General features: G+C 34.1%; 1 protein-coding gene across 1 annotated transcript in view; it reads left to right on the top strand.

Moving 5' to 3' along the window:
• Nucleotides 1–297: 297 nt before the first annotated feature.
• rdgA (retinal degeneration A) overlaps nt 298–21,546 on the top strand; it is a 604,783-nt gene continuing 583,534 nt past the window's right edge. The window contains exon 1 of the mRNA XM_072538847.1: nt 298–509. The gene's annotated coding sequence lies outside the window, so the exon portion shown is untranslated. The remainder of the gene's footprint in view (nt 510–21,546) is intronic.

Here is a 21,546-nt window from a genome sequence, read left to right as displayed (position 1 = left end):
TAAAATCACTCACTATTAACTATTACAAAAATCACACTTTAATGGTGTCAAATCTCTTTATTCCCTTACAATTGACTAAACAAAACTGTTTTGATTATAATAAACAAACACCAATAAATTAATGTACTTTTTGTTGAGATACATTTATGACCTGTTTACTTATCTGTTCGTCCATGATTCGAATAATAGCAGAGAGAAGGGGTTTAGACTAAATGGTGATGTACTCATTTTTTGTTAATCTAAATACACGACAAAACAGGAGCTAAAGCTAAAATATTACAATTGTATGGCAAGCACAGGCACCAAAATGTGTATACCAAATTAGTGTCTTTTCTGAGAAGTTACTCTATGTTAATTTTTGAAATGTAGTATACGTTGATTGTCCCGCTGTAGAATCAAGTTTACATAATTATCATTAGGGTAAAGATGTTAACGTCTCCTCTGTTTTAGATCAAGTTCATTGGCACTTTTTCTATACACAATAAAAGATGTAGAAGGACTAACTTTAGGTAAGTTATTTCTAAAATGATTTCTTTGTTTTAATGTAAAAATTGTTATTTTTATGTATTTATTTCAAAGGCACTGGTTGACTTTACCTTTTAATTTACGTAATTATGTTTCTTGGTAATTAATATTATTCATAAATTGTTACATAAATGTTACAATACTCATATCACACATAAAAGTTACATTTGCAGCGTTAAAACTTATGGCTTAGTAGCAACATAATTTGACAGGAATAAAGCGACATATAGGAACATCTAAAACTACTATTACGAGGATAGATTGATATTAAGCTAGCCTTTGATAGATGGCGCTACTTGATACCGAATTGGTTTCAGTGTTGACATTTGCCATTCATGACATGACGTCTGTCAAAATTTTAAGTTTTAAAAACAATTAGTTTGGTTTTTACAGCCGTCAAAAACAAACAAATTTTATGTTTTCGGAGAAATGGAAGAACTGGAGTATCGTTCGGTGATCCACAGTTCACAGTTCCTCCACAGAAAGGGTAAAACGAATGGGCAAATCAAAGCCGACCTGGACGAAGTTTATGGTGAGGTTGCTCCTTCGTTAGCAACAGTAAAATTTTGGAAAGCTGAATTTGTTCGTGGTCGTACGAGTGTTTTTGATGATGACCGTCCCGAGAGGCCAAATGAAGTCACCACGCCGGAAATAATCAACAAAGTCCATTACATGATTATGGCAGATCGTCGAATTGAGCTTTGTGAGTGAATAGAGGTCCTAAACATTTCCTACGAACGCGTACACAACATCTTTCACCATCATTTGGACATGAAAAACCTATCCGCGCGATGGGTGCCGCGTTTGCCGACAATCGATCAAATGCAAAGACGCGTGACCACTTCGGAGACGCTTTTACTACTTGTAAAAAGGAAAAACAATCAATAGTGAGTACTACCCAGCATTATTGGATCGATTCGATGCCGAATTGCGTCGAAAACGCCCCGGTTTGGGGTGCAAAAAATGCTCTTTTACCAAGAGCACCGGCATCCCTGTTTTAGATAACAAACAAACTCAAAATGGTTTGCTAAGACAACTACATTACATAAATAGACTAAGCAACATTTAGGTTAATAATCTAATAAAATTAGCTATTTACCATCAATTTTTTTTTTCTACAACTGCCCGCCATGTTTGTCACTTGCGATTAACAGGTTTACTAAGTTAAAATGTGCTTTCAGCAATACGGCGCGCTGTTGTCAGATTGACTAGTATGTTCACTACGATGGATTGTGCGCTGTAAATTTAGTTCTTGCCAAAAAATATATAATACGTAAATGTCCATTTAATTGGACACCAGGTCCCAGGAGGATGAACTAATAACGCGTTATAAAAAGTATTCACTTCTGTCAACACTCCTTAAGTCGTTTTTTATATGAGCCCCTTAAAGCACAACTGGTGTAAGTCATATTAACCTTGTTTTGAGTTATTTAATGTTTTACTGGAATTGTTATAAAAAATCAGCAATATAATATTGTAAGTTTTTTTTTTCAAAAATGTATTAACAAAGGTTTGGTTTAGTTTTTATTAATGAAAATATAACCGTTTCATTTATGTACATTTAATATTGTTTAAAAGAAAATCAGCAATATAATATTTAATTTTTTTTTGTAAACGTGTTAGGAAAGGTTTGCCAAAAATGTAACCATTTTTTTTAATTTATTTAATATTGTAGATAACAACGCTTTATTTACATAGTTTATTACACATCTTTAATATTGAAATCTAACTGTAGTGGCCCTATATCTTGAGCATCTTCTGAAGTAAACAGATTCTCAAAATAGAGATGCTGGATGGGTGAAATAAAAGGGAAAAGTATTTCATGTCATTTTTTTTCTCTTTGGTCACAGGTTGAGTTCCACTGTATAGTTTTGGTTGATCTATATTAGCTAAATATACTGGTCGTCTTTTTTTAGATCTTGGCTTTAGGTTTAGCTAAAGAATAGCATTTCATCCGAAAGAGTATCTTTAAAGAGTATTGAGAATGGAGTTCTCTATCGAATCCACTGCATTTATCCATCCATGATACTGCGTGACTAAACAAGCGCAAATACATGAATCCCTTTTTTGTTGAAAGCTTATGACAACCTAAATTGTAAACTTGGCTTGGTTCTGAGAGATCTGTATGAAAAAAACTAATTTTCAACTACACCAAATACAATTAAATATGCAAATAAAACTTAATGTATCAAAAACTAACATCCACAGACACGTGTGAAAACAAAAATAGTTGCAGGAACAGTGGTGTATATCCCTTGTACTTCACTTTGGCTGTCAACAGATAAGTGACTCTACTGACAACACAAAATGTGTTACCTATCTGCATGGTTACTATATGTTCTGAAGCTATTTTCTTGTGGCATTTTAAATTAATTACTATTTAAATGGGAATAAGCCACAATTAAAGGTTAAAATACGTTTATTGACCTTTCAATTTCCACTTCGGAAATCCGAATTTTCAATTTCCGAAGTGGGAATTGAAACGTCAATAAACGTATTTTAACCTTTAATTGTGGCTTATTCCCATTTAAATAGTAATTGGTTACTATATGACTTATAACCTACACCATTTGTGCTAATATAAAACTTACTTACGTACTTAATGCGGAACTTGATATAGACCTTAACTAAAATTAATGGAAAATGGAGTTACACCACTTGTGCTTTAAGGGGCTCATATAATAACTTCAGAATGTAAATTTATTCATTCTAGCGGGTAAAAAACTGTTGTTGGTTATAGCTAGTTTAATTGAAAATGCACTTTTAGACCTGTCAAGGCGCTGTCCTGATTCTAGTAATAAATCGTGTAATCAAAATTTAATAATTCAGTAGCTTTCAATATGTTATTTATTCAGCGATTTATATACTTTAGCGACCTATCAAAAACTGTTTACTCCATATCTCCATAATCCGTCTTCAGCTTTTTGGAAGATAAAACGATAAAATAAATATAATCTCCCAATTCGCTTTGGTGGCCATCATCTTTACCAGATTAAAAATATTATACGACAAAAGAAAACCCACTGAAAACGAAAACTGCTTTCTAAATTCCCGCAGTTCATTACGAGAGGCAGAAAAGAGAAAAATAATTTACTAAAAGCCTTCTTATATTTTCCTAGTCAAGCCTTCCATTAGCTAATCATATAACCGGGCCGTTGAAACACTTTATTATAGTTCTTCGATTGGGTTTAAGAACTTTGATGGTAAAGGTACATTGGAGTAAGGATGCAGCCATCTCAAGTTTTTGCCTGAGAGTGTGCAAACCAAAAGATTCGATTAAAAAGGGGCAACGGCTTGTCTAGAGCTATGTTGAATGCTTGTAATACTCGTGCTCTTTTTTGTCTTGCTACTTTATAAACGTATCTACAGGGTCTTTCAAGTGTATATATTCTTTGGTATATGTCAGGATCTGTCGGTCTGGAATTAAAATGATTCTATTTTTTTGTCACTTAATATTTCGCCCATTGATTGTTGGCTTCATCAGAAGTGCACTGCAAATTTATCAAAACAAAGAGATAAGCTTAAGATAGAATTACATAAATATTTACTTACAGAGGTAGAACTGTTCACAAAAAAAAAGACAAACATTTGTTTTACACTTTCACAATTAGACTGACAATTGTTAAAATAAGTTAAAATACACATAAAACAACAAAAAGACGAGTCTCTTTAAATTTCTATATATAAAATAAGGTAGCAGGTATACAGTAAATTAATGGACTGCAGAATACTGCTGTAGATGCTGCTTAGCTGATTCGTATATGCTTTGTAATTTATTAGTTGGTTGAACAGGAATATTTTCCAGATATTTTAAAAGTGGCAACAATTTCTCCAATACATTAAAAAGATAAAAAAAATGACTGATTTTTTGCAGTCATTTTTTTGCATCAATTTGAAAATTGCTAAGATTTTTGAAAGTATTATTTATGATGATATATATGATCATGTTAAGAGTAAAATCAGCAAATTCCATGATGATTTTGTTAGAGACAAATCAACAGTAACTAATCTCTGTGTTCTCTCTGAACATATTGCTATGGCTATTGAGGCAGGGGAACAGTTGGACGTTCTTACTGATTGGGAAAAAGCATTTAATAAGGTAAATCACTGTATTCTTTTAAATAAACTAGTACAGTTTGGTTTCTCAAGAAAAGCTTTTAATTTATTAAAATCTTATTTGTCAGATAGAAAGAATATAGTAAAAGTAGGTAATTGCTTTTCTCACCAATATGTGTCATCCTCAGGAGTCCCACATGGGAGCAAACTAGGACCATTGCTCTTCATTTTATTTATTAAAGACTTGTCAGACTGTATTAAATCTTGTAACAGCTTAATGTATGCCGATCATTTTAAACTTTTTAAAACAATCTCTAATAAGAAAGATGCAGACAAATTGCAAGATGATCTAAGATCAGTTATTCAATGGTTTAACGATTCAAAAATGACTCTTAATGTTAAAAAGTGTATATTAGTTTCATATACGCGAAAACTCAATAGTGTTATTGAAGATTATTGTATTAATGATGATCGAGTTGAGAGAGTGAGTGTTATGAAGGATCTTGGAGTTAAATTCCAAATCAACATGAAGTTCAATATACACTTTTATGAAATAACTAACACAGCTTATCGTGCTTTAGGTTTTGTCAGTAGAAATAGCAAAAATTTCACAATATGCACAATTATAAAACTCTATAATGCCCTGGTGAGACCACATAATAAAAATCGTTTGATTTCTCTTTTTGTTTATATATATATACATACATATATTTACCAAAAAAATATTGAAGAGCTATTATGAAACAAAATTTTCAAATACATGTAGATGATATTCCTATATACATCTCGCCGTTCTAATGAATTCCGGAGTTTTATAAAGCCCCTTTTTAAGTTCTCCAGTAACTTTCCGTTTCTAGTTGATCACTAAATCAAACCCCGAAGTGTTTCTTCGCTATATTTTAAACCCACTAACCGTTTATTAAATGACTCACATCAATTTTTTTGTCCACTTCACGGGCTCCCTCCTGAATTGCCGCAGTTATTTTTCCTCATTCGTGCCTCAAGCAGTTGGTGGTATTTGTTGGAGACCGAACTCAATTTTCGAAGAAGCAATTGATGAAATTTTTCGTTGGAGAATTTATATCAGAAAGTTCACGGAAAAGAGCTGAACAAAAGGGAACCGAGCGATACTCTTCTTTGTATTGAGTAAAATAGAAAAAAAGGCGTCATAGAGATTATCCGTAGGTGCAAAATGTTCTATTTTTATAAAGGTGGAAGAAACTGTATTTTTGAGTCACAGGTACAAAATATATTTCAGACCAGGGCGGATTTGTTTTGCAGACCAAAAATCGACTAAATTTGGATGTGGGAGGTGGCATTCGGATTTTTGCAGAAATAGTTAGGTGATAAATTCAATAATAATAATTGACTCATCCCTCTTAAATAGTTCGGAAACATTAATTAAAAAATTAAAATTTTTAAAAATTACTAAAAACATCCATTTTTTTTCTCCTTTTTTTTATAATGCTAAAACAATTCATTTTGGAGCAAAGTCGTAATAAAAGAAAATAGGGACTATTAAATTTTCTATAAGATACGGCTAGTTCACATCGATGCTCCAAACCGAGCGGACGTTAAATGGTTCTCCGTTATCAACATGCGACCGGTTTTCTCGAATTGAATGGATAAATGTTAATTGATTAAAAAGCAATCAGTTAGTAATAGACTTCAAAACAATAAACTTATCAAATTAACTTTAAAAACAATTCAGTAATTTATTTATAATGTTTCCAACGGGGAATGGACCAGGATTCGACAACTACATAGTTAGCCAACAAATGCAAAATGTAAACAGCCAGCCATTACCTAATCCAGTATCCATCAAACCAAATGAATTGTTACCCACAAATGCAGATTTCAAACAACACACAGAGTCAATCACAAATCAACAATATACAGGGTTATCCACAAATCTCATCACAAACACCAGGTATGTACAATATGCAAATAAATCAACCAACCACCAATTCTTCGACGAATATGATATTTGCGCCCAATCAAGAACAATATATAAATCAACAAAACGCGCCATACAACAGCAATATAAATAACAGAAATAGCCAGCAATACTACAGAATGTCATCAACAAGCGATGACGAACCAGAAAGTGCAAATGTGTCAACAAAAAACTCATGGCAAGTAGTTAATACACTATCGAACGCTTAGGTGGAGGTTAACGCTTAAGTAGCCGCCACCTAAGCGTTAACCTCCGATGGCGCGCCACGAAATGCTACGTACTCTCTACGCTACTTTACGGAGTTGAAGGGTGGACGTTAACAGCAGCAACTATAAAGAAGTTAGCGGCTCTAGAAATGTGGCTGTATCGACGCATACTGAGAATACCTTTTACAGACAGAGTGACCAACACAGAGTTATTAAGACGAATGGGTAAAGAGGTGAAATTGTTAACAACTGTTAAAAGGAGGAAAGCGTCATACCTGGGCTATGTGTTCCGTAATGATAAGTACAGTTGTAACAAAAACAAATGAGTGATGTAACCAAAACAAATAAATTAAAGCTGGCTAGCAGAATGTGCCGGAGGGTGACTACTTGACACTCAAAAGAGGATTCGGCCAATTTGCATGCCCTATCGAGACCATAAAGTGCGAATAAGAATGACAGGATACTTAAAAAAATAGAAATAAAGTAAATGAAAGTGGTAAATTATGGAAGTTGCTCTAAGGTATGATTGGGCGCCAGGAAAGTATTAACATATACCTTCCAAGGTATCTTGTAAAGCTGTTTGCTACAATAAACGGGAAACAGGTATTAATTAAAATATTTAGTTTTTACCACAAATTTTAATTCCTATCCAAATATATACAATTTAATTTTTTTATAGCTACCCACCACCAATTATGTACAGTTAATCTAGTTACTTATATACAAGGAAAAATACCCTGGTTACACACAACTGATCCTTGATAAACTGAATTTACAAATAATAAAATATAGGAACAAATTTAATGACTATACCTGAAAATGTAATTTACTTGCCTACTAGAGATGTAACTCTGTATTTCGGCTTTCAATTAAATGTCTTAACAAGTAATAAGGACACTATCCTGAAGGGATAGATGTCCAAAGGTTTAAATATATAATAATAATAAAATATCAAAAAATAACTCTCAGATTAAATGTGTACACAAGAAATCGTACAAATGAGTTAAACGGGAGGATTTAAAACTGCAACCTACTTAGTCCCTAAATATGATTAAATATTATTTTAGAAAAAAAATGATGGTTTTTTTATTATTATTTTAAAATAGTATGATTTAAAGTTAAAAAAATATATGAAAAAGATTAAAACTAATAAATAAACTTAATACAGGTTTACGAGATTTTATATTCTGAAGGAGGGAGATACTTCTCGCTGCTTTCTCAAATTTTCCGGGAATAACAGGTCAGATCTGGACCTCTGGGGAACAGCCACGTCAAAAAAAATCAACTCTGGAACCAGGTGTAGTTCCGACCAGGTATTAACTTATTATTATTATTAAATTCTTCTTGAAAACATAAAAAAAAAAACAAAATCAAACATTCTTCCCTCAACTTCTGCTTGACTCCCAGAGCTAGGCTAAAAAAACATTTGTTTTAGAGTTCTTTCTTACTCTTGATACAGAGTAGGGAAAAAACACAAGGTTTATGAACCTTGAAAGGTTTTATAAAGTTTACTTATGAAGTGTGGAAGCAAAAACTTAATGGTTTGGTAAATGATGTGACCTTCGTATGGTTTGACAGTATTTTAAGTAAAGTGGATTAATTATATCGACAATTTTAACGAAAAGCATGATATGGATAATAATATATTCTATAATATAATGAACGGTATACGACAGAATATTTTTATCGATACTCTTAATCGATAATAAATTGTTTTAAAGATAGATAATTGTCGACGACAACCCATTTTGTATTTGAACGGTCCGCCACTGCAGCCCAGCCAGCCAGCTAGTCGGTACAGACGACAGATGACAGAATGACATTCCATCACCAGCCGTTGAGAAGCATAGAACTATTTGTTATTGTTTTCATATTTTTGTGCAAATTCATAAATAAATGCAGTATTTTAGACTATTAATTAATTTCAATGAATACAGTCCACTACAACAATAAACAATGGTCCATTCGACCCGATATTTGTGATAAAATCAGTGCTAAAAGTGATTCACAGCTAACGGTCAAGTGAAAGAACACGTGGGATTGCCGAACAATATACAGCCAAAAATACCGGTGAGTTCCCATCTGATTCCTATACCTATTTATACTGTTTTTGTTTGTGTAAGTTGCATAAAACTATTTACAATCTATATATCTATTTAAATTCAATTCGAATCTATTTGATTAATAAACAATGTCGGACGAACACTTAAAAAGATTAATTAGAAAACGTGCTGGTCATAAAGCTTCATTTACAATTTTCTCCAAATTTCTAGAGTCTATTAAATGCAAATTAGAATTACATGATGTTGAAAAAATCGAACTAAGCGACAGAATAAATAAACTAGAAAATACATTTTTAGAAATTAAAATTATCCAATCAGAAATAGAAGAATTGGCAGACGATCCCGAACCACACTTTGTGATAAGGGAAGAACTTGAAAACAATTTTTATTCACTATCGGCTAATGCCAAAGCATTGTTAAATAAATTCATTTCAGATATTGATGATAAAAGGTCGGTGACAAGCGAGCATACAAACAATAACACTTCTATTTCTGACGGGGCTTATCGTTTACAAGGTGTAAAACTGCCAACAATACAAATTCCAAAGTTCGACGGCACATACGAATTTTGGCTAGAATTTCGAGACACTTTTGAGTCACTCATTCATACAAATGATAGTATTACAAATATTCAGAAGTATCATTATCTTCGGGCATCATTACAAGGAAATGCCGCCGCAGTCATAAAACCTATCGAATTTTCCGCAAACGGGTACAATTTGGCATGGGACTCTGTATGTGATCGATACAATAATAAAAAACTCTTAATACACAATCATATTAAAGCTTTATTTTCATTGGAATCTATTCACAAAGAATCTTTTGTAAAATTTCGTAAATTAGTAGATGATTTTTCAAAACATTTAAAGTCACTTCAACAATTAAATCAGCCGTGTGAACAATGGGATGCCTTACTTATATTCATTATAACATCAAAACTAGACGAAACTACTATTAGGGAATGGGAAAAGCATATTGCTACTCAAACGGAACTACCAACTTTATCCGATCTAAAAGGATTTTTAAAATCAAGAGCAGATTTTCTAGAGGCAATTGAAATGAACATTGAGACAAAAAATAAAAGTAAGGAGAACAGGACGACTAGGGGATTCTTAGCAACAAAAACAAACTATACATGCGTCTCTTGTCAAGGCGACCATAGCATTTACACTTGCGAAACATTTTTAAATTATCCAATAAACGAAAGGTGGAATTTTATTAGATCAAAATCATTGTGTACAAACTGCTTGCGATCGGGTCACTCCAATAAACAGTGCAAACTCGGGCCATGTCGCAAGTGCAAAGCACGTCACAACTCACTTTTACACAATAATACAAATGATAGGAGCATCATTATAAGCCAAAATAATTCGGGCACGTTCAATAGAAATTCGAATATATCCAATAGCAGTATTAATACAAATCCATCACAAAGTACAAGTGAGCCAATAAATCCAGGAACAAGTAACAATACATTTTGTGGTAACAGCATGCTTTCTTGTTCTGATACAGGCTATGTTTTTCTCTCAACAGCAATCTTAAGTGTTAAAGATATGAATGGTAAAATGCAAAGGGCTCGTGCACTATTGGATTGCGGGTCTCAATCTTCATTTATCACAACAAACATGTGTAACAAACTAGGAATCAAACCACAAGATGTCAGCTTAAATCTTTTGGGCATAGGCAACAAACTATCAACTATTACAGGTCAATGTCAGTTAGAGATTTGCACATCTAATAATAAATTTGTAAAAATAATCAACTGTTTTGTATTGCCAAAAATAACAAATATTCTTCCTCATACAAACATTGATGTAAGCGCTATAAACATTCCTAATACAATTCGGTTAGCAGATCCTAATTTTGGCAATGCTGGATCTATTGACATTCTTATCGGCGCAGATATTTTTTGGCATTTGATTTGTAAAGGTCGCATATCTTTAGATCAAGGTCCTATTTTAACAGAAACAATATTTGGGTGGATAATTTCTGGCCCGCTGGGATCGGTTCCCCACAATACAATATCTTGCAATCTTAGCACAAATCTGGAACTAACTAAACTTCTTCAGCAATTTTGGGAAGTAGAGGAATTGCCAAATATTCCTCATCTATCTGAAGAAGAGCAATTGTGCGAGGACAATTTTCAAAAAACTACTACACGTGATCCAAATGGTAGATTCATAGTTATGATGCCATTAAAACAATATCCGCATGTGTTGGGTGATTCAAGGATACAAGCTGAAAGAAGATTTCATCATCTAGAAAAAAGATTAGCACAAAACAATCCTCTTCGCGAACAATATATACAATTCATGCGCGAATATCAGGAGCTAAACCACATGTCGTTAGCAGATATCTCTGAAAACTCTACTGTCGACTACTACATGCCACATCATGGTGTCCTAAAGGAGGACAGTCTTACAACAAAACTTCGTGTCGTGTTTGACGCATCTTCACCAACAAGCAACGGGTTATCATTAAACAATATTCAATGCGTCGGACCCAGTATACAACAAGATCTATTCTCAATTCTCATCCGATTCAGAAAACACAAATTCATCATAAGCTCAGACGTAACCAAAATGTACAGGCAGGTGTTAATTCATCCCAGCCAACGCAGTCTTCAAAAAATAGTCTGGAGGGAAAGTCCTTCAGATCCATTACAACATTTTGCTTTAAATACGGTTACTTATGGCCAAGCATCAGCTAGTTTTCTTGCTATCCGATGCCTTTTCGAGTTAGCTAACGAATGCCAATTGTCGCAACCAGAAATCGCGAAGATATTACGTCAGGATTTCTACGTAGATGACTTGTTAACCGGTGCGGATACTATTACTGAAGCTTCGAACATTTGCCGTGAAGTCTCACGTATTTTACTTACAGGTTGTTTTCCACTCAGAAAATGGATTTCAAATGACCCAAGAGTTTTAGAAAGGGTAAATAATCAAGATGATTCCTTTGGAATTCTAAACCTCTCTAAAGATGGAGTCACAAAAACTTTAGGACTTATTTGGTCATCCCAACGTGATTCACTATTATACAATGTACAATATAACAATTACAAGGAAACTTGTACCAAAAGAGATGTTCTTTCTTTAATTGCAAGAATATACGATCCACTAGGCTTAGTAGGTCCTTGTATCATACTTGCGAAGATTCTAATGCAAAGGCTATGGACTGAAAAACTGAATTGGGATGAAAAATTAAGCGGTTCATCACTAAATACTTGGAATAGATTGAAAATGATCTTGCCAATCTGAAACAATTAAGTATACCACGTCATGCAGTGTGCAATAATGCTAAAGATATAGAAATACACGGTTTTTCGGACGCATCACAACAAGCCTACGGTGCTTGTATCTATTTAAGAAGTACTGATGACAAGGGAAATATCTCGGTTAAAATTCTATGTGCTAAATCAAAGGTTGCCCCTATCAAAACTCTAAGCATTCCACGCCTAGAGCTTTGCGCAGCTGTATTACTTTCACGTCTTTTAACTAAGGTAATTGAATCCATTAATATAGACCTCAATAAATGTTATTTATGGTCAGATTCCACAATAACCCTTGCTTGGATCAATACTTCTCCTAACAATCTTCAAACCTTCGTAGCTAACAGAGTCTCCGAAATTCAGGTCTTAACAAAGTCCTATACATGGAAGTATGTACCCACACAAGATAATCCTGCAGACCATCTATCAAGGGGATTATCTCCTTCTCAAATACTAAATTCTTCACTATGGTGGGACGGTCCGTCATGGTTGTCTTTAAGGGAAGAATTTTGGCCCCTTTTAAATCCAAAGGTAGACATTCTACCCGAAATAAAATCTCAAACTATTCTCAATTTTGTTTCCTATTCTCAGCAAGAACAATGGTTTCCATTCAAGGCCTTTTCACAATATTCGCGTTTACTGCGCGCATTTGCATACATCCTTAGATTTAAAAATAATTTATTAACACCCAAAATTCTTAGAGAGTGTGGCTCTCTAACATTAACCAATATTAATGACGCTCGTCGTTATTTATTGAAGATCATACAACTACACTCTTTTCGCGAAGAGTATGATCAGCTGTCAAAACAAAAAAGCGTTAGTTCCAACAGCAAGCTCTTCTCTTTAAACCCATTTATTGACCAGGATGGTTTAATACGTGTTGGTGGTCGCTTGGCTAACTCGGATTTTCTATATGACAAAAAACATCCCATTGTCTTGGATTCAAAACATCATTTCACGATATTATTTTTCCGTCATGAACACCTGCGTCTATATCATGCAGGCCCTCAGCTGCTTCTATCTACTATTCGGGAGACATATTGGCCTATATCAGGCAGAAACCTATCTAGGTTGACTGTTAAACAATGTACTACTTGTTTACGATTTAATCCTAAACCTATACAACCAATCATGGGTGATTTACCACGTGACCGATTACTGTACACATTTCCCTTTGCCATCACTGGTATTGACTACGCCGGTCCGTTTTTGTATAAAAATAAGGGCAGAGGTGCCAAATTAAATAAATGCTATATTTCATTATTCATATGTTTTGCTACAAAGGCGATTCATCTTGAGCTCGTAACCGATTTGAGCACTCAAACATTCATGCTTGCCTTGCGCCGCTTTATCGCTCGTAGAGGAAAGCCAGCCAAATTGTACTCAGATAATGGTAGAAACTTCGTAGGTGCCATGTCTGAACTTAAAAGATTTTTAAAAATTAACAATGCACACATACAAGATTCATGTACACATGAGGGTATTGAATGGCATTTAATTCCGCCATATTCTCCACATTTCGGGGGACTCTGGGAATTCGGAGTAAAATCTTGTAAATTTCACTTAAAACGTTCACTTAAAAATACAAATCTTACATTTGAGGAGTTTGCAACAATACTATCACAAATAGAAGCAGTACTCAACTCCAGACCTTTGTGTCCTATTAGTCCTGATCCTAATGATTTAACACCACTCTGTCCCGCTCATTTCCTCATCGGTAGAATGCCAACGCTAACTCCAGAACCAGATCTACTCCAAGAGATTCCACAACGACTCAATAGATTTCAACGCATCCAACAAATTTTCCAAAGTTTCTGGAAGAGATGGTCTTCCGAATACGTCGTCGAGCTACAGAGACGTTCTAAGTGGCAAATATCCAAGGGAGAATTAGTAGAAGGAACTTTAGTCCTTATCAAAGATGACTGTCTGCCACCAGCAAAGTGGAAACTAGGCAGAATAACTCACATACATGACGGATCGCAGAATACCGCTAGAGTTGCAAAAATAAAGACTCAAGAAGGTATCATCACGAGGTCATTCTCCAAAATATGTCCTCTCCTTCCATTAAATTGAAAGATTCAGGATCTTTCAAGGCCGGGAGTATGTCGACGACAACCCATTTTGTATTTGAACGGTCCGCCACTGCAGCCCAGCCAGCCAGCTAGTCGGTACAGACGACAGATGACAGAATGACATTCCATCACCAGCCGTTGAGAAGCATAGAACTATTTGTTATTGTTTTCATATTTTTGTGCAAATTCATAAATAAATGCAGTATTTTAGACTATTAATTAATTTCAATGAATACAGTCCACTACAACAATAAACAATAATTATATTTTTTTAAGGCCGGGAAGTAAAATTAAAATACATATGATTTTATATCAATAACATCTTCGATTTACATGTTGAATTTTCTTAATGAAATGATGGGAAACATTTCAGATAAATATATCGAATCAAATAAAAAATGACAATACTGTAGGATCTCAAAAATGGCTGATGGTTTTTATATTTTCATTTGATTGATAATTGGATAAACTTACCGGCTCAGAGTGGTTATAAACCAACAGGACACAAAAAAAACCAAACCAAAACTTCCTGCAACTTCTTCTTAAAAAAAAACTTTAATATTCTAAATAAAAACCTTTTATGCCTTCTCTGACCCCTACCTCTAAACCCAAGTGTCTCTACCGAACGTCGAAGCAGAAGTGAGCAATCAGCACTTGTTTTAAGCTAGCTAAACTATAGTTGCAAACATGGACGCTGGGTGTCGCTGTTTACTGCGCTGTTTACTACGCAACTTAAAATTTAAAAATTTAGAAAATTATTAAGAGGATATGGATTTAAAAATTTTATTTAAAGTGAATAAAGAATTATTAAAGTGACCGACTCGTTACATTCCCCTCTTACTCGGAGAAAAAAATTTTTAAATGAAATTTTTTTTAATTTTTCATATCTAACAACAATCATAGAATAGGTAAGAACCGTGCGTCATGGCAATAGCTCGAACAGGCGCTTAACTGTTGCTTCGCCAAAGTTTCCATCATTGCCCCCAATGCTACAGCTTATCGTGGAAGGCAAGATTCAAGGTAGAAGAGGTTTGGGCAGAAAGAAGAAATCCTGACTGAGAAACTTGAGAGAATGGTTTCAAATACCAGAAGCTGCGAACATAATACATGCGACACAAAACAGAGAAACCTATCGTTTGGTGGTCGCCAACCTTCGGTAGAAGACGGCACATAAAGAAGAAGAGAATCTAAATGTTAAAACAATACTGAGGTAGGAAGAAATGGGAAAAAAGAAGAGGACGTCCAAAAAAGAAATAGTTGAAAGCAGTAAAGCAAGACTTGTCAGAAATAGGCATGAGAAATTGGGGAGAGAAAGCAAGACACAGAAAAAAAAGGAGGGAAACAACCAAGTTTTTAGAAGCTAGGGGCCCACAAGGCGCTGTTACATTATTACATTACTTAAATACATTAAATATTGGTACTATTATTAATTATCAAATTCTAAACTACGTTTCTTCTTCTAAATTTGCTAGTAAAGCTTGGTTTCATAGAGAAAATTAATAAGGTTTTGGAATTGATCTTGCGAGCTGAGAATATTTTGTAAATTTCGACTCAAAAGATTCTTTTTTCTGCTGTTGTTGAAACAGGGACGACAGTCTACGAGAATAGGTTTAATAAATAGAATATTACCATAGTGTGTACATAAAGGAAACTCAAGGATATCACGAAGTTTTCTTCTGAAGTATTGCGGTTTTATTTTTAAATAAATTAAATTATAAAAATCATTATATTCTTATACTGTTCTTTAACTATTCACAATATTTATAATTTCACACTAAATATTTTGTTAAAATCCTTGTTCAATAATTCAATAGTAAAAAAATATAATTATCATTTCGCACTATGGATTAATAATTCATTCATAGCGATCAATAAAAGAGTCAGAATTTCCCATCTCTACTATTTACCTACGACGGCGATCTCTATAGTGTAAGTTTATATAACAAAGATTTATTTTTTGGTCTTATCGAACAACGCTGTAACGATTTAGTACATCGAGGTCAATCTTAATACTCAGTATCACCCAGATAAGCTGTCACCGGGTACATTTTTCGTATGTCGAGAAAGAAAATATTGAAAATCAACAATACCTGAACAGAGGTCCCTAAACAATTGATTCTAAACTTTGCAGTGAACAGAAGTCTTCAAACTTCTTGCTTGAAAGAATAGAATTGTCACAAGAGCTAGTAATTAATAGTATTAAACAATTTACTTATCAAAAAGTTTGTAAATGGGGTGACAATTTAAAAATAAAATTTCTAATAGACATGTGTGGTTTTTAACTTTCTTTCTCTACATCCTTCTCTGTCTTCTTCTCATAATGTATTCCAAAATAATCTTTCTGTTGAACTGTTCAATGTTCACCTTCAACTTCATACTCATCTGATATAGTTTTTTAGAACTAGCTTTTCAATTAAAATAGACTCCTGTAAGTTCGGCCACCTCGGGACTGGACCCTAGTCCGAACTTAAAAGTGGCCGAACTAACCCATGCCTATCTAAAAACTGCCCATTTATTATTTGTAAGGATCTCGAGAAACAAAATACTTGCACATTCACGCCGCTTTTTAAAGTTGCTTCTTTTTGCTGTTCGATGTAGGTAGCTGCCAGTTCCAAAGCTGCTTTGCTTAGGTGTGGCTTATTTTATTTTCTTCATCTTCCTCTTTACTCTCAGCAGCACCTGCGTCGTTATCCTTCTCATTTTCCTTGCAAATGACACACTTGGCTACTTCGTCGTTGTTCAAAACCTCGTTGAGTAGCTCCTTTTATTTGAAGTTAATCCACTCCAAACATCTTTTTCAACAATGGGACCACAGTTCAGTAGTTGCTGAAGGTCGTGCAATAGAGCTGCATTGTCATCAGGTTCGTTAACAAGAATATCGTTTGCTTTGTCAATCTTATCTTCTATATTTGGTCAAAGTTTTTTCCAAGACTTTGGAAACGCAGACGGTGGTATTTTGTCGTATGCCTTGGCCGACATGTACACAATATCCTTCATATTAACAGACTTTAGCACTTTTAAGAGGTCCAAGTTGTCATCAGCCTCCAGTTTGGAAAGAACTTCAGAAAGCAGTTTTTGGCGATACTTTCTCTTGAAGCACTCAATGACTCCTTGGTCCACTGGCTGTTGAAGACTGGTTACATTGTGTGACAGGAACAGCATTTTAATTTCTTATTTATTGTCACGCCATTCTCTGAACAAATATGTGTCCATCCATGCTGATTTCTGTGACCGATACTACACTGGAAGAGTTTTTATGCTTATGTTCTTAAACGCTTTCGGTTTTGCTGCTGTGCCACTGACAACTAGGAGTATCTTGAGGGTCACCGAGGCATTTGAACACAAGGCGACCGTTATCCTCTCTTTCTTGACTTTAAACGCTGCAGCAGATGTTTCCTGCGGGATGACAAAGGTTTTTCTGGGCAGAAGTTTAAAATTTAAAACAGTTTCGTCGATGTTATATATTTGCTCTGGGCTCAAGTTTTGGTCACCAATGATGTTTTAAAATTTTGCAGAAAAATTGATGACCGCTGTTGGCTCTGCTGACAGCTTCTCACCACAACTCCAATAAAATGTACTCCGTGTCTCTTTTTCCATCGAGAGAGTCATATCTTACTAGCCGAGAACGCCTCTTCTGGTTAAAGCGTTAAGTGCAATATCAAAGCCTTTTCTTTTAGGATTGGTTTACTTAACGGCGTTCCTTGTCTTCTTTCTTGAATGAACAACAGCCACCAATCTTCCACCAATTCATGTTTTGCTTTTCTCAATGTGCAACGCTGTTGTAGAACTTATTCCGGTTTAATTTGTGTACAAAAGCCTTCAATAGTTTTTCTATTGCGCCACCAGTCGTTGACTGTACTTTTGCTTACGTTTAAATCCCTTCAAATACTTTGCACGGATTCTCCTTTGTCCAATATTTCCAGAGCTTGTAGTCTCTGTTTCATTGACCTGTACTTTACGCGTTTCACTCATTTTAAAAACAGTTTAATGCATGACGTAAAACAGTTATTGTCAAAGAATACAATAACGTAAACAAGGTGAGACTTGCTGCCTGCTCGCGTCTGGCTGGCGCTCTCCAAGTGCGTGACTCATGCTCAGAGAGCCGGTCGGACTAGGAGGAGACTGAACTAACCGAGGTCGAACTTTCGGCTGTACTTGGTATTTGTGGTTTACACAACTCGCGTCACTCTATTTTAACCATTACATAACACCTTTAACCATTCCCTTTACGTATATAGCTAATTATGAATGTTCTTTTGGAAAACACTTTTTTAAAAAGCAGAAATACTCAAAATAAACTTTTATTTACACTAGCATTTTAGATACAATTTAAAATATACTACAAATAAAAATACATCAAACTGAAATGACATGGGTTTACAACGATTTATTTATATCTAATAAATACACTTGCTGAATTTGCTGTTCTAGAATTCTATTATATTGTATTATATATTCGGTGCTGATAGGCGGTAACTTCGTATCGAATTCCCGTGATCGAATGCACTGGATCTTAGCGGCCATTGTACTATAACTAACTGCACTGGTTAAGTTTCTCTTCTAAATCATGTTCAAAAATTGTTTATAAGAATATATCTCTGCGATCTGATTTAATCTGTCAAAAATAAGCTTAACACTCAGTCCCAATTAGAAATACAATATTTCTTTAACCATTCTAATACTGTTACTCTTATTGTTTATGTCCCATATACTTTGACCATTAATCAAGAATCAATTGGTCAAAACTTAACAAATGTTAAACAATAATAATGTTCCAATGAACTTGTAAAACCAAAAACAACAGTTTTATAGCAAACGTTCATCACCCTGTATATTTTTCATAGTTTTTATACAAACTTTTTGTAAAAACCTTTTTCCTCCAAGAAAATCCTTTCATTCTATAATATATATCTTCATATCCTTTTGAAATCCATATTACGCTATCGTCAAAGGTGTTCGCATTATTAAGCGTATCCTACTCGTTGCGCCAGATTGTTTTTTATGATGACAGCGGATCTAAGTGGCGCATTAGGTAGAGCTGGAAGCTCATCATCGCTGGGCGTTGTGCTGAATAGATGGTCGTGGGCATTCCCGTTCTGTGTGTAACATTTAATGAAGTATCAACTGAATCTGAATATGTTTGTCGTGGTGTTAGCCATGAACGTTTGTGGACAGTGGCGGAGGGAGGACTCCGATGATTGAAGTAAAAATTAACATATATATATATATATATATATATATATATATATACATATATATATATATATATATATATATATATATATATATATATATATATATAGATAATTTTATACACTTATTTTTGATATAACAAAAAACAAATCTAAGAATGCTGCGTTAAAATAAAAAGAATATAAATATTTTTGTGTGTAAAACTTAGAGGTCGCTGTTTAAATGAAATTAGAATAATGATCGAAGAAAAAAATGCAATATTTTGACTGTGAATAAATTAGCGAAAAATAGCGACTATTAATTGTGAATAAATTAAGAGAATTAACTGGCTTTGCTCATTACTGTTATCTGTACAAAGAATAGGCTTACCTTTTGAAATATTGGTGTATTCATTATTGTAGCAGGCAGTAGAACGGTACCACGTCACGACGTTAAGGGACGCCCGGCGCCGAGGCTCACAAACTTTAACGATAAACTGGATGTTTTCAGTACGATGTCTCGTTAGGAAGTGTGTATTTCTTAGTATAAAATAGTCCGAAACTCTCTGGCCATATTTCTAGGTAGTCCATATGGCAAGAGAGTCAAGCGCACAACAATAAATCACTCTATTGTATTGCGATTTTGAATGGCAATAATTTTAACTAACTGGTCACAGAAATATGATACTTAACAGCAGTTTCTGTGTTTGCGACACAAAATAACAAAAGACAAAGTCAAATTCTCTAAACATAAAAAAAGACTAAATGTGTTTAAGCTAGTTTAACAATGAGAGTTTACGAACAGGAAACAATATATTTTAAACCAAATAAGTTAGAATATACCATTAAATTAGCTCATATGAAAGCACATAAAAAGAAAGAAAAAAAATGTAAAATATGTAAATAAATACTACATACTTTCCCAAACAAATACAATACAGTATTTGCAAGACAATAAAGAAACTTATTAGAGAAGACATAAGAAAATATAATAAAAAACTAGTAGAAACTATACCAAGACCCTAAAACAGAAAAAGATGTACCAAAAGTCCTTCCGGCAGAAGTAGAATTGACAGTTACAAAAATGAAACGAAGTACAGCAGCTATAATAGATGGCATAACAGAAAAACTGCTTAAATATGCTGGCACAAAGCAGACATATTAACGAACTGCCTAAGATCAAGATGCACACCTGACCACTGAAATACAGCAAACATAATTTTAATTCAATGGAAAGGTAGAAAAGGGGATATAAAAACTTCAAGACCTATAAATCTACTACCAATCTTGTACAAGATATTCACAAAGATCATCATCAACAGATTAACAGATGCATTAGATGCAGATAGTCAAGAGAGCAAGCTGGCTTCAAACTTACGCTTCGAGAACTAATGAGTAGAGCTAAAGAAATACAACTAGCATTAACATTCATAAATTTCCAAAAAGGTTGTGATTCTATATATCTCAAGGAAGTAATGGAAGCTTTGACCTACCAAGGCATTGACAAACCATACAAAGAGACTTAAGCAAATATATACAGACAAGCAAAGCTAAGTAAAAAATTTATGAAAACAGTCCAGAAGCACGAGAAGGAGATGCAATATCACCATAGCTCTTTATTGCTACTCTAGAAAATATATTTAGCAAAATCAACTGGCAGAACAAAGGCCTATCCATTGATGGCGAATATCTCAGCCTTCTAAGATTTGCAGAAAACATCGTTCTGATTTCTAATAATCCTGCAGAACTACAAGAACTTGTAAGCGACCTAAATGTCGGTAGCAATGAAGTTGGCCTAAAAGTGAACTTAAAAAAAAAAAAAATAAAACCATGCTTAACGAGCTAGTGAATGTTCAAGATGTAATAATAAACAAATCTGCACTTTAGAAAGTAGACGAGTATGTATACCTGGGATAATTAATATATAAATCTGACGCCTTACTCCCAAAAATCAACAGAAAAATGAAACTGATTTGGGCATTTTTTGGTAGGAATGCAGTTATATTGAAATCAAAGGTGCCACTCCACCTGAAGAAAAAAGCATTCGATCAGTTTATACTACCAATCATGACATACGGCTGCGAAACTTGAAGACTATAGAAAGAGATAATAGTGAAACTCAAAGTCACTTAAAGGTCAGTGAAGCGATGCATGCTAGGTATATCAAAGAGAGATCGAAAAAAAAATAGAATGAATCAGACAGAAAACCAAGGTCACTGATGTAA

The sequence above is a fragment of the Diabrotica undecimpunctata genome, chromosome 1 (assembly GCF_040954645.1).
Source record: "Diabrotica undecimpunctata isolate CICGRU chromosome 1, icDiaUnde3, whole genome shotgun sequence".
Classification (NCBI taxonomy): Eukaryota; Metazoa; Arthropoda; class Insecta; order Coleoptera; family Chrysomelidae; genus Diabrotica; species Diabrotica undecimpunctata.
This window is presented reverse-complemented; position numbering and strand designations above follow the sequence as displayed.